Genomic DNA, 14,043 nt, shown 5'->3' with positions numbered 1-14,043 from the left:
GAGCCACCTCCTGGCCCCGTTCATTTCTGTGACTCCTGCAGCCTCGGGGGCACTCGGCAGGGACACGGTGAGGATATACCTTCTCTAGTTGAGGACAAAGGGAAGCCCCCAGTGATGGAGAAACGCAGGGGGTCTCCGCTGGTACTGACCGAGCCGCGCGGAGCAGCCAGGGAACGGGCTGGCCGTTCAGAGGGCCACTGTCTCTGTGGCGTTTCCTGCCGGAAGTTTCAGTACATGTATGATTCGAAAGACAAGTCGCACTTTCAGAACTGCTTCCTAGGGGCTCGGGATGGAGCTCGGCGCGAGGTCTGATTTGCCCGCTGGGACCTGCAGTCTTGTTCTCGGCCGCCCGCAGGGGGCCGTTCCCTGGGCATCCCTCCCTAGTTCCTGTGAGGTGTTGACGCAGCGTTGCCATCCAGCGCCTCACCAGAGTGTGGCGATTCCATCAGCGCCGTCCCTGGAGGACCCGAGTCCCCCTCCCACCTCCCGCCCCCCCCCCCACCGCGGAGTGTCTGCAGGGGACTCCAGCTCTCTGGGGAGTCAGGTGCCACGGGAGTCCCGGGCAGCATCTGGAATCTCCCTTAATCTCAAGCCGAGCGTTTGGTCCTGATGCGGCAAGAGCACTCTCTCCGAACGGGGAGGACGGGAAATGGGCGCAGTGAGACGTGCAGGGAGACTCCAGCCTGGAGTCCAGAAAAACGCCGCTCACAACCAGGGCTGCGTGTCACCTGCGCCCCGTCACGCGCCCCGGAAGTGTTTGGCCAGAACCCCTGCTGGTGGGACCCGGATGCATCTCAGTGAACCTCACACAGGAGCCTGGGACCCCCCGGACAGCCTCATCCCCAAGCCCCTCCCGGATGTCGCTTCTTTTTCTTGCCCTCCTGTCAGGGCAACCCGAAGCCTGTCCGGGTGTGGCCTGTCTTGCCTCAGCCTCGAGAGGACACGAGGGGCCGGCGCCTGCTGGACACGTGTGGCTTTCACTCGCTCCCCTGACTGTGGATGTGTCTCTCTCCCTCCGCGCCGGGAAGCCCTCCATGCTTGGACGGCAGAGATTGTTCTTTCCATCTTGATGGATAGGACCAGTAAGACTTCGAAATGTCCGTTTTGTCAGTGAGCTACAGCTCCTATACACGGAGTTTCCAGTTTCTAGTGAATAATGAGCCTGTGCTAAGGGTCTTGCTGCAATGGCATGAGTATCTAGGGTAAAAGAAACACAGGCCCGGGCTGGGGAGGGGGCAGGGGCGGGGTCCCCGGGAGCATGAGGTTCACCCACAGGACCCCCAAGATTATCCCCAGCCTGCGTGGGCCCCAAGCACCCCCAGGACCAACCCTCCACCCCCACCAAAACCACAATCAGCTCAGAAGGTGCAACAGACATGAAGTTCTGCCTCCCCTCCCCCCTCCCGGGGCCCGGTGGGCCTGCTGGGTGCCCTCCCTCAGCCAGGGTGCTGGGAGCGCCGGCAGGGCCGGGCCGTGTCTGCGGAGGGCAACTCTGCCCCGTGTCCACCCGAGGGGTCGGGCGGGATGTGGTGCTGTGTGTGGGTGCCCAGGACAGGCCGGGCCTGTAGCCTGGCTCCGGCCCCCGGGATCCAGGAGATCGTGTGCAGACCCGAGTGTGGGTGTCGGGACTCAGGGGCCTGAGAGCCGGCCCCTGCTCACTCAGGGTGCTCCCTCTGATCTCAGGGTGAAGAAGTGCTCATTCTCACTTCAGCAGAATTGTCAGGAGGGCACGTGGCTGGCGGGCGCGGGTCCAGCTGACTCCAGAGTCCACCTGCCCCGTCCAAACACCGTGACCCGGGTTCCCAGTATTCCCCTCTGCCACGGAGCCCCAGTGGGGGTGGGGGGCTCGGGGGCTCAAACAAGGAGTCGTGAGCACTTAGCCCCTGGCACTGAGGGGCTCAGGGAGGGCGCCTGCCCTTGGGAGGATGGGCACAGGGATGGTTTCTCTTGGGAGGGAGCACCTCTGAGGGAGGGGCTGCCCGGATGCAGGCGGCACACCACACCCAGACTCACGCACGGGGCCAACCCCGTGCTCCCCTCCCAGACACTGCACACAGACGGACATGTTCTGCACACACACACACATGCACTGCACACAGACACTGCACACAGAGACACACTGCACACACAGACATGTTCTGCACACACACACATGCACTGCACACAGACACTGCACACAGACACACACTGCACACACACACACATGCACTGCACACAGACACTGCACACAGACACACACTGCACACACAGACATGTTCTGCACACACACATGCACTGCACACAGACACGCACTGCACACAGACACATACTGCACACACAGACACACACTGCACACAGGCATGCACTGTACACAGACACTGCACACAGACACACACTGCACACAGACACACACTGCACACACAGACACATACTGCACACAGGCATGCACTGTACACGTACATGCTGTACACACAGGCTCTGCACAGACACACGACACACAGACATACACTGTACACAGACACACGCTGCACACACATACAAGGCATTGCACACACATGCATGTACAGTACACAGACACACAGCACGCACAGATACATAGACAATGACATACACTATACACACAGACACACACTGCACAGACACACTACACAGAGACATACACTGCGCGCACACCCTCCACACAGACATGCACTGCACACACATGCATTGCACACACATACACAGAACACTACATACATATAGACATGAACTGCACACAGACACGCTGTGCACACTCTCCATATACATGCACTGCACACACAGACATGTATGTACACAAAGTTGCTGCACATCCAAATACACACTGCACACAGACACACATTGCACACAGACAGACTGTACTCACAGACACACTGAACACAGACACACATGCACACACACACACTGTACACAGACTCTGCACACACAGACATACACTGCACGCAGACACTGCACATACATGCACTGCTCACAGCACGCACAGAACACTGCATACGTATGGACATGCACTGCACATAGACACATTGCACGTACATGTGAATACGCGGTACACACACAAATACAGACACATCCATGTACAGGCACGCCACACGCCCACGGGCACACATGCACACAGGTGAGCTTGCAGCAGTTGAGAGAGGCGCGCAGTGAGTCTCAGACACAACCCCAGCTCGGAGACGCCTGCTCTGTTGGGCTGGAAACACACCACACACTCGAAATCGCTAAGTGCAGTTCACTTAATTGCAGATGCCAGAAATAACCACAGCCAAGAAAAGGCAGTGAAAGGGAGACGGCTCCTCCCCGGGGTTCGCTCTGAAGACAGGCGCACTGCCCTCAGCGCTCCCCCGTGCCGCTGGTTTCCACTCCCTCCACTATGCTTCCCGCCTCGACTGTCCCACAGCCCCCCGCCACCCCACGCCCCCCAGATGTGTTCTCCCAGCGTCTCTCAGACCCGTCTGGGCACCTTAGCTGCCCAGGCTCTGCTCCACGATTCCAGTGATCTCAGGGGTGAAGAAAAACATGCGGGGCTGGAGCGATAGCACAGCGGGGAGGGCGTTTGCCTTGCATGTGGCTGACCCGGGTTCGAGTCCCAGCATCCCATAGGGTCCCCCAAGCACTTCCAAGAGTAATTCCTGAGTGCATGAGCCAGGAGTAACCCCTGTGCATCGCCGGGTGTGACCCAAAAAGCAAAAAAAAAAAAAAAAACAAACAAGAAGGACATGTAAGAAACTCATTTAATAAGCTCCAGCACTGACGCTAACGGGCGCACGCAGTGCCACCCGACTGTCGCTAACAAAAGCGGAAGCGGAGACCTTGGCGGGTGGAGGTGTTTCGGCAGCACCGCCGGCGGCCGTCCAGGGAGAGGCCAGGTGTCAGCTGTTAGGAAAGGTGTTTCTGATTATGAAATACAGACATCACTGCGGCAGAAGCCTGGCTTAGAAGAAGCGTACTTCAGGCCAATGTGGTAGCGACTCTTGCCCGCTAAATTGGAAGTATACAGCTAAATAAAAATTCTGACTGTTCTTCTTGCTATCTTCCTCAAAGTCTTGCCCCTAATTTTGCCCTGCATGCAATCTTATTTAATGGTTTAATACTTTCAAACTAGAATCTGCTTTCTCAGGAATATTGTTGGTAGATAGGCAAGGAATTTTTAACAAGATTGCTTTCCACTAACGCAGCTGGTTTCTAGGTGGTTCAGGGGTATCACTGACTTTTAATTATGCTGTTTTCCTTTTGTCTCAATGAGCGTCGAATGCAAATCATCTAGAATAAAGCTCACCGAGGACTCCCACGGTCAAAGATTAACCAAAGAGAATTGACGATATCCACAGAGAAGTGTGTGGGCCTGAGGTAAATCTTACCAGATTCAGCACCTCGGACACATCAGTACACCCGCCCCACCGGGCAGGCTGACGGGCCCAGAAATTCAAGAGAAAAAAGAAATAACCTTTGAGAAATGGTCTAGAGAGGGTATCGGGCATGGAACCCGAGCCTGGCCAGAGATGGTGCTTCCAGAAGCCAGTGGGTGTAAATACCCGAGGAACAAAATCAGAAATTGCTCTGAGATCTGGTTCCCATGGTGGAAAATAGGGCTGGGGTCTGTTAGTGCGAGTAACGGTCTCGCGCCTTTACAAACCCTGCGGAGGTCACTTACACAGGGAAGCCGGGATGATTCTGAGGGCAGCCCCAGCCCGGCCCCAGGATGCATTTCTGTTGTAGTGGCTACCCCAGCTCTAACGGGAGAAAGGCTGCTGTCCCGGGCTGCGGGGGCCCTGGGAATCACCCCCAGTCTGCAGGGGCCACTGGGCATCGTCCCTGGTCTGAGGGGCCACTCTGGGACTTGCTCCTTGTATATAAAAAAGTCCACTTTGATCTTCATTTCTGTCACGCGTGGATCTTTTTGGGGACACGGGTGGTGTCTTCCCCACCACGGGCTGTGCACGGCCGGAACACTCCCTGGTCGGTGCCTGTCCTCGGCGGAGAACTTGCCAAGGAAACTGAGCACGCGTGGCCGTGTGGCAGGGGGTGCTGTGGATGTGGCAGTGGCTGAGGGACAGTGAGCGTTGGTGGATATGCGAGCGGAAGGCCACTCGGTACGCCGCACTGCGTCCGTGTGTGTGTGTGTTGGGAACCAGCTTGGGACACTCCCTCCCCGCCAAAGCCTGGCGCGCCCAGTCTGCAGGGTTGACGTAAGTAGCCAAGAGTATCGTTGGTGCCATTGGGGTGAAGTGTGAGAGCTGCTCTAGTGGCGGGAAAGCGTGGCCAGGTGTGTCCACGCACCGGAGGGGAGGGTTGTACATTAATCAGTCGCCGGGGCTGCAGGGATCGTGAAACAGCGCGCCCTTGTCTGTAGTCGTCGGAGTTAGGGAATATTTTCTGGGGACATACTTTTATATTCTGGTCCAAAATATTTCAATTGTTGTTGCTGTTGTTGTGTTTGGTTTCCAAAGCATGCACCTTCGAGCTAGCTAGCCGGTCCCAAGGGACTTTTTCTTTTTTTCCTTTTTCCTTTTTGGTTTCCGCATCACTCCCGGCAGCGCTTGGTAATCCCTCCTGGCTCTGCACTCTGCGATCACTCCTGGCGGGCCCGGGCGGCCATGCAAGACGCCGGGGATTGACCCTCGACTGGGCGTGGGCGAGGACTGTATGGAGTTGCCTCCAGGGGCCTGGGAGATGCTCAGAGCCCTGCGTGAGTCCCATCTGGCACATCGGGGCCCCCTGAGCACAGCTGGGCGTGGCCCGGGAGAACCCCGGCATTGCCTGGGACTCCCCAGTGTTTGAAGAACTATCCCCGGGGCCGGGAACGGCTCGAGGCAGGGCACAGGGCTTCCGTGTGTGAAGCCCCGGGGTTGGATCAGTGTTGCTGGGGAAAAGGAAAAGAACGGAATTCTCGCCAAGGCTGTGTTTGGGAAAAGGAAACAAAGACTTAAAGGCTGGGTGGCCCCCGGGGCTGTACCTTTCCAGCCCAGTGATCTGTGAGGCCGCGATGAAGTCCCTGCTAACGGGAAGGAAATTAGAACCACTTTGCGTCCACTCAGGGAGTGGACTTTTCTGGGCTGGAGGATCCGGCTGCCACCTGTAGGATTCTCTGCCTCTGACCCCGGGTTCAGGGTGACCTGGAGCAGCCGGCCGACACCCACCTGCGGGCCACACTGCCTGCCTGGGCACAGGGAGATGCCCGAATGCCAGGGGCAGCCCCTAGAATATTCTTTCTCTGGGGCGGGGCCAGCGGTGTGTATGGCGGGACCCTGCCCCCGTGCTCTCCCGGCCCCTAGAGTCCCGTCGGCACTGTGTCACAGACTCAGGGAGCACTGGAGAGGCGCACGTGCCGACTCCTGCCTCCAGCCCTGCCTGTGACATCAGTGTGGGGCCCGAAGGACGCAGGATGCCCAGGGCCTCCTCAGCTCCGCCCGTCGCCTCGGCTCTCACTGACCCTTCTCCCGCCAGGCTGGCGAGCTCCTCTCCCAGTGCTCCCACACCTGCAGGCCGCTCCTCCTTCTGGCTCCCACCCTCGGGGCCTTTTCTGGGCTCACTCCCTCCCCGGCGGGGACCGACACCTCCATAGCCCTGTCCCACCTGGGCCCCCACCCCTGCCCCGTCCACCTCCTCCCGCGCCTTCCCTTTCCTACATGTCCCGTGTAGATGGCCGCTTCCTCTCTGTGTTCACCACAGCCCGTCACGTCCAACCCACCCTCCGCTCGACGAGGAACTGTTACGGCGTCCGGGATCATCCAGGGAGGCAGCCGCGTCCTGCACACGTGTGGACGGCGTGGGATTTGCCACGTTGCAGCGTCCCTTGGGGCTGGCTGCCGCTGGGGATTTTATTTTCCCTCTTTGCGGTTTCTCCCTCCCACCAGCCCGTGAACTCCACAGCCGTGCGGACTCGCGTTCTGTCCGGCTCACGGCCGTCTCACGGCTCACAGAGGGTGAGAAACACGAATCGTGGGGCTGGAGCGAGAGCACAGCGGGGAGGGCGCTCGCCTTGCACTCTACTGACCCGGGTTCCATTCCCAGCATCCCATGGGGTCCCCTGAGCACCGCCAGGAGTAATTCCTGAGTGCAGAGCCTGGAGATCGCCGGGTGTGACCCAAAACGCAAAAGCAAAAAAGGGAAAACAGGTTAAATCAGCGCTGCAGAGCTGAGGACAGGGGGCCAGTGGCCGGCGTGGCCGTGGGGGCCTGTCCTGGCTGCCCCAGCAGGTTGCGAGCTCAGAGGGGAGCCAGGGGCTGGAGGGTTCCTCTGGGTTTCTGGAGCTGCCGGCTCAGGCTGTTGGTTGCTGGTCTCTGGGGTGAGCGGCCCAACTGTCCCCGGCGCAGTCCCTGTCCCCGGCGTTTGCCTGGCTGGGGCTGCCGCGCCCATCCCCATGACCAAACCCTCCTCCCGAGCACGGAGTCCCAGGAATGTCCAGAAAGCAGCACCCTGGGCGCCCTCCTGCCGCACGCTCGCCTCCTTCCCGGGGACTCGCCAGGCCGGCCCGCAGGTCCGAGACGGTGCCGGCCTGTTCCCGAGCGGACCCTGGCCAGCACGCCAGAGTGTCCTGCACACGCCGGTGGGGGCGAGTGAACCCGTGTGAAGCGCTGAGACCCCCTTCCCCCCTGCGTGTCCCCCCCCCACAGCCCACCGGGACCTAGGGCACTCCGGAGGGCTCTGCCATGACTCGTGTCTGCAGGTGGAGCTCTGCTGGGAGAATTGGACCCGAAAGTAGACGTGGGCCTTGACAGCTCGGCCAGGGGCCTTTCGCGCCCTCAGAAGTGCGGCCTTATGGGGAGCAGATGCGGGTGAGGAGGTGTGCGGAGGAGGTGCATGGCTCAGTGCGACCCCGGGACTAAATGGCCCCTTTGTCCACCCTCATGTCACTTTCCTGGGGTCCCACCCGGCCCTCCCCTGCCCTCCCCTCCCCCCACGGCTCCTGGCTCGGCCGCTGGAGGTGCTGGACCCCTCCCCTCCCCTTCGAGGAAGGGCGTCTCCGCTGCCCCCTGCCCGGCCTCGCCCTGCTGGCACCCAGTGTCTGTCCACGGAATCCCAGGGGCCTTGTCTGGGGGTCTCAGTCCCCACAGACAGGCAGGAGCAGACAGAGACATCAGGCTTGTTAGGGGATAGGAGAAAAGGGGGGTGCCCAGGCTCCCCCTCTCCCCCCTCCCCCCTCTCACCCTCCCCCTCTCTCCCTCCCTCCCTCTCTCTCCCTCCTTCTCTCCGTTCCTCCCTCTCCCTCTCCCCCTCTCCCCCTCTCCATCCTTCCCTCTCCCTCTCCCCTTCTCCCCCTCCCCCTCTCTCCCTCCCTCCCTCTCCCTCCCTCCCTCCCTCTCTCTCCCTCCCCCTCTCTCCTTTCCTCTCTCTCCCTCCCTCTCTCTCCCTCCCCCTCTCTCCCTCTTTCTCCCTCCCCTCTCCCTCCCTCTCTCTCTCCCTCCCTCTCTCTCCCTCCCCCTCTCTCCCTCTTTCTCCCTCCCCTCTTCCTCTCCCTTTCTCTCTCTCCCTCTCTCCCTCCCTCCATCTCTCTCCCTCTCTCTCTCCTTTCCTCTCTCTCCCTCCCTCCCTCTGTCTTCCTCTCCCTTCTCTTTCTCCCTCCCTCCCTCCCTCCCTCCCTCCCTCTCTCTCCCTCTCTCTCCCTCTCTCCCTCCCTCTCTCTCCCTCTCTCCCTCTCTCCTTCCCTCTCTCTCCCTTTCTCTCCCTCCCTCTCTCCCTTTCTCTCCCTCTCTCTCCCTCTTTCCTCTCTTTTACCCTCCCTCCCTCCCTCCCTCTCTCCCCCTCTCTCCCTCCCTCTCTCTCCCTCCCTCTCTCCCTTTCTCTCCCTCTCTCCTTCTTTCCTCTCTTTCTCTCTCCCTCCCTCTCTCCCCTTCCCTCTCTCTCCCTTTCTCTCTCTCCCTCTCTTTCCCTCTCTCTCCCTCACCTCTCTCCTCTCTTCTTTCCTCTCTCTCTCCATCTCTACCTCTCTCCCTCTCCTCTCTCCTCCCTCCTTCTCTCCCTCCCTCCCTCCCTCCCTCCCTCTCTTTTCCCTCCTCTCTCTCCCTCTCTCTTCTTCTTTCCTCTCTTTCCCTCCCTCTCCCTACCTCTCCCTCCCTCTCTCTTCCTCTCTCTCCCTGTCTCCTCTCACTCTCCCTCTTTCACTTTCTCTCCCTCTTGTCTCTCTGTCTCTCTGTCCTCCTCTCTCTGTCATTCTCTCTCTCGCTCTCTGCTCTCTTTTCCTCTCTCTTACATATTTCCTAAATAGAGTTCTCCTATTTCACTAAATAAACAGAGTACAGAATTTCCCCTGCAAGGTGGGGGAGCTTATACTCCAACTAGTATTTCCAATCTTGGAATTCTAAACTGACATTAAAATCCTGACTAAGGAAAATGCTCTTTTTAAATAATTAATTTCTTCATCTATAACACCAATCCATAAATCAGTTTGTGTGTGCTAAATCAAGATAGTTTAAAATTCAGTAAAATTAGAAAAATAAAAAGAGAGACAGGAAAGAAAGCTTTAAATATATTAAAGCAGTTACTGTATAAAACTACTCAAGGTTAGGGAATTGGAAATTTCAAATGAATACAACTCAATAGTTTAGAGCCTAGATTTGCACATGTTTATTAAACCTATGTTTAAAGTTAAGATTTCCATTTTAAAATTTTACCTTGAGGGGAAGATTTTGTGTGTGGAAAGTATTATTTGGAGATTTGTAATTGAAGCTACACATTCTAAGTAGTAGCATTTTCATTAAGGTATTAAATGCAGCCTAGGCATAATATTCTAAATTCAGTGAATATTTTCAGTAACATTTAAGGACCACCTCTTTGTTTTGCTCTGAGTTACATCATTTATATCGTAGTGTAAGTTTTGTGTGTCCAGCCTACACGGCCAACTTTTACATCCACTGCGTGGTGAACCCCCAAAAGTCTAGTTTCCATTAAGGACTGTTAATTAGTGCTTGATCTAATTAGATAAACTCCTCTGAACACCATCCTAGCTGCAGATTTAGAATATTTACTTTAAAGCAACAACAAAGAAAATAAAAGATTCATTTTATTTTTTTTTTCTTTTTGGGTCACACCCAGCCATGCTCAGGGGTTACTCCTGGCTTTGCACTCAGGAACTACTCCTGGCGGTGCTTGGGGGACCATATGGGATGCCGGGGATCGAACCCGGGTCGGCCGCGTGCAAGGCAAACGCCCTACCCGCTGTGCTATCGCTCCGGCCCCTCATTTTATTTTTTTGACACTATAATCACCGGCCTTAATAAACAACATTTTGGAGTCAAATAGACATGAATCTAGTGCAATAAACTACACCAGCACAATGGATTCTAAGATCACTCAACTCTTCTGCTAAGTCTAATCAACTTGATGACATTTCATGGAAGCGCCACTGCCGCTGTGCGGTCCGTGTTTAAAGCCTTGACTACAGAACTCATCCTGTCCACTCACGTCGGCCAAATTCCAAACACGGAGAGTAGCAAACTGCTGAGTCTGTGGGCCTCCCTCACACACCTACATCGGTAGGGAAATGCCGTGTGACTCTTGGAGCCAAAAGGCACGTAGCACTGTAGCAATAGTCACGGGGAGCTTGCCAGGCTCTGCAGTGCGGGCGGGATACTCTTGGTAGCTTGCCGGGCACTCTGAGAGGGACAGAGGAATCGAACCCGGGTCAGCCTGCAGGAAATGATTCTGCGGCTGTTTCCTTGTGGGTCACTCCCCAGATTCCCACTGTCTTTCACCCCATGGTTGCAGGCTCAGGGGACCTTGGCTTCCAGCTGTCTCTCTGAAGAGCACAGAGAGGGGGGCATACCGAGCCCCTCACAGCCTCCAACAGAGTGCTGCTCCCCAAACCAAGGACCCCCTGGGACAGAGACGTTAGTTTTGGGTCACTTTCATTATTATTATTATATTATTATTATTATTATTATTATTACTTTGCTTTTGGGGTCACACCTGGCGATGCACAGGGGTCACTCCTGGCTCTGCACTCAGAATTACTCCTAATGGTGCTGGGGGACCCTATGGGATGCTGGAATCAAACCCGGGTCGGCTGCATGCAAGGCAGACGCCCTCCCCGCTGTGCTATCGCTCCAGCCCCTGGGTCACTTTACTTCAAGTCCTGCTAGAAACTCCCAACGCCCACTCCCGGACAGCTGCAGTCGGTTGGGTTGTCTGTTCCTTTGCCTTTCGGAGCTACTTAACAGTCTTTTTCTTTTGTCACACTCTTGCCTTTATGCCCTCAGGAGGCGTCAGGACACCCGTCTCAGAGATGTCAGCATCCTGCCGACGTGACATGGACACGTCCTGTCGCTGCATTCGGTGATTGTCTCAACCGCTCCCGGTTCATCGACACCTTACAAATCGCTTCTCCGAAGGTATCCCTAGGACGTACTTACAGCGGTTCAGAACATTGGCCCCCAGGGATTTCTTCAGGGGCTTGTTTTGGCAGAAAATAACCCAAAGTCCAGCAGAGGTTTCTGGGTATTGAAAAGTTCCATGAAGCCCGGGGCCCGGGTTTGTGTACCGCCGTGTCTCTGTCCGTCGGTGCGGCAGTGGTGGTCTGGGAGTGCTTAGCACGTGGCCAGAGAACTGAATTCTCTGGGCCACGGGCTCCCTACGTACGACTTGGAGGCCTTTGTATTCCAGAGCTGCCTCCCTGGCTCGTCAGGAAAAGGAGTGATGTTTCTAGGTTCTGAGTCAAGCGTTCTGCCAACTCACGGCTGAAATGTTCTCTGTATAATCGCAGGGCGCAACTCCTCGGCCCCTCCCTAGGTAAAACTCTCCATCTGCCGCTTCTCCGTCAGGGGACGGGCCAGAGACCTCCCGACACCTTAGTTCCATTTGCCCTCAAACAGAGGTAAAGGGTGGGGACAGGAAGGTGGCTCCCCAAACAGTCAAGAGCCGCCTCTGCTCTTACCAAATATAGTGACTCTTGGCCAAATATTTGCCTTGACAGAATCGGTGCAGTCAGCATGGATCCCTTGTAATAAAGTAAAATGGGCCTCACACCCAGGCCTCGATAGTTCTGCGATCGGCACTCTGCTTTTTCCACCCGCCGGCTAGAACTCCGCTCTGCAGCCCGTGGTCTGCGGACCCGTGCCAGCCCACAGAAGCCCCGCCCCCCATCCAACAGCAGCAGATGTCGCACTCGCTAGAAATTGTAATTTGGTGGCGTTGGATTTAATAATAAAATTCTATCTGCATCGGTTTCTCCTTCTGCCTCGGCCGCCAGCTGGCGCACGGAGCTCTCACTGCTGCGTGTCCTGGCCCCGCTGTGTTCAGGTTGGCGGATGCAGATGTCCAGCTCTTGTCAGTGGCGGGGACAGAGCTGGTCACCACAGATCTAGCAGCCTGGGCTCCACCGGGAAACGCATCGCCTCTGAGTTTGAACAAAGGAAGAGGTCCAGAGAAATATCCCCTCGGCCATATGGAGCTCTGGGCCTTTTTATTATTGTGTTTCTGGGCCACAGCCAGCGGTGCTCAGGCTTACTCCTGGCTGGGCACTCACGAGTCTCTCTTGGGGGTGCTGGGATGGGGTGTCATAGGTAGTGGCAGGATCAAACCTGGGCCACATGCTTGCAAGGCAAGTGCCTTAGCCCAGTACTCTCTCTGCGGTCCCGGGTTCTCCTCCTCCTCCTCCTCCTCCTCCTCCTCCTCCTCCTCCTCCTCCTCCTCCTCCTCCTCCTCCTCCTCCTCCTCCTCCTCCTCCTCCTCCTCCTCCTCCTCCTCCTCCTCCTCTTCTTCTTCTTCTTCTTCTTCCTTCTTCTTCTTCTTCTTCTTCTTCTTCTTCTTCTTCTTCGTTTTTTGGGTCACACCCAGAGATGCCTCAGTGGTTACTCCTGGCTCTGCACTCAGGAATCACTCCTGGTGGTGCTCAGGGAACCTATGGGATGCTGGGAATCGAACCCGGGTCGGCCGCGTGCAAGGCAAATGCCCTCCCCGCTGTGCTATCGCTCTGGCCCCGGGTCCTCTTCTTGAGAGGCAACTGCTCTGGCTTGCCTATTCAAGTTTCTCCAAGTCTTCTGGCAAAGAACTAGGTAGCTCTGCATTTCCACGTGGGGCAGACGAAAAGCGAGCCAACAGTCGTTCTCTGATAAACGGCCCCAGACAGTGTGGTCACGCACCCCAAGTAATGCCTTAAAACTGACTTGGGACCCAAAGGTCCGAGGCCTGTGGCCACCTCGGAGTCAGTGGGGGATGCCACAGGGATGGACGGGCTCTGCAACCCCTGGTGGGGGTGCTGGGGCTGTAGTCCCGGAAGCCTAGCTCAGAAACCGGGTTCAGAGCCAGAGAAACAGCCAGGGCAGGGGTGAGTAAGGCACTTGCCTGGCATGCAGCAGTCTTGGTTCGCTCCCCAGCACTGCGTATGGGCTTTGGGGCCCTGGATATGGTCCAAAACAGGAACAGGAAAAGAGACCGGAGACGGCGACCAAGAGCTTCCGAAAGCAAGGCCCAGGGATGTGGGTTCCAGAACTAAACCTCCAGGCCGCACGGCAGCAGAGGGGCCGGGCTGTCCCTCCCGGCTCCCTGCCCTCTCGTCGGCTTGGCTGTCACCCCCCACAATGTGCCTCTGGTGCCATCTTAGCGCACCAACAGCCCTGGCCCAGAGACGCCCAGTTGAGTCCCAAAATGGATTAGCGCCCTACAGAAGTGTCTCTGGAACCCAACCTTTACAACCTAGGATCCCAGAAGCGCAGGGCCACAGCACCCAAGATATTCAAACTGAGCAGTGGGCGATCAATGATCCGGCATCTGCCCCTGGCAGGCAGGCTGGCAGGGTGGGGGGGAAACCTGAGCAAAACACGATGCCCCAAAGTAGAGAGAGAGTACTGGGGAAATTGCCTGCCATGGAGGCAGGGTGAGGACTGGGATGGTGCGGGGGGAGGATATACTGGAGACACTGGTGGTGGGAAGTGTGCACTGGTGGAGGATGAAGCTCGAACATGAAAGCTTTGTAACTATCTCACGGTGATTCAATATATTCAATATGTGTGTGTGTGTGTGTGTGTGTGTGTGTATAGATGTGGAGTTCATGCCAATTCAATCAGCTTAATCAATGGCTGAATAAAGAGCATTAAAGAGAGAGAGAGA

Source organism: Sorex araneus, chromosome 10 (genome assembly GCF_027595985.1).
Source record: "Sorex araneus isolate mSorAra2 chromosome 10, mSorAra2.pri, whole genome shotgun sequence".
In the NCBI taxonomy this organism is placed as follows: Eukaryota; Metazoa; Chordata; class Mammalia; order Eulipotyphla; family Soricidae; genus Sorex; species Sorex araneus.
Note: the sequence above shows the minus strand (reverse complement) of the source record.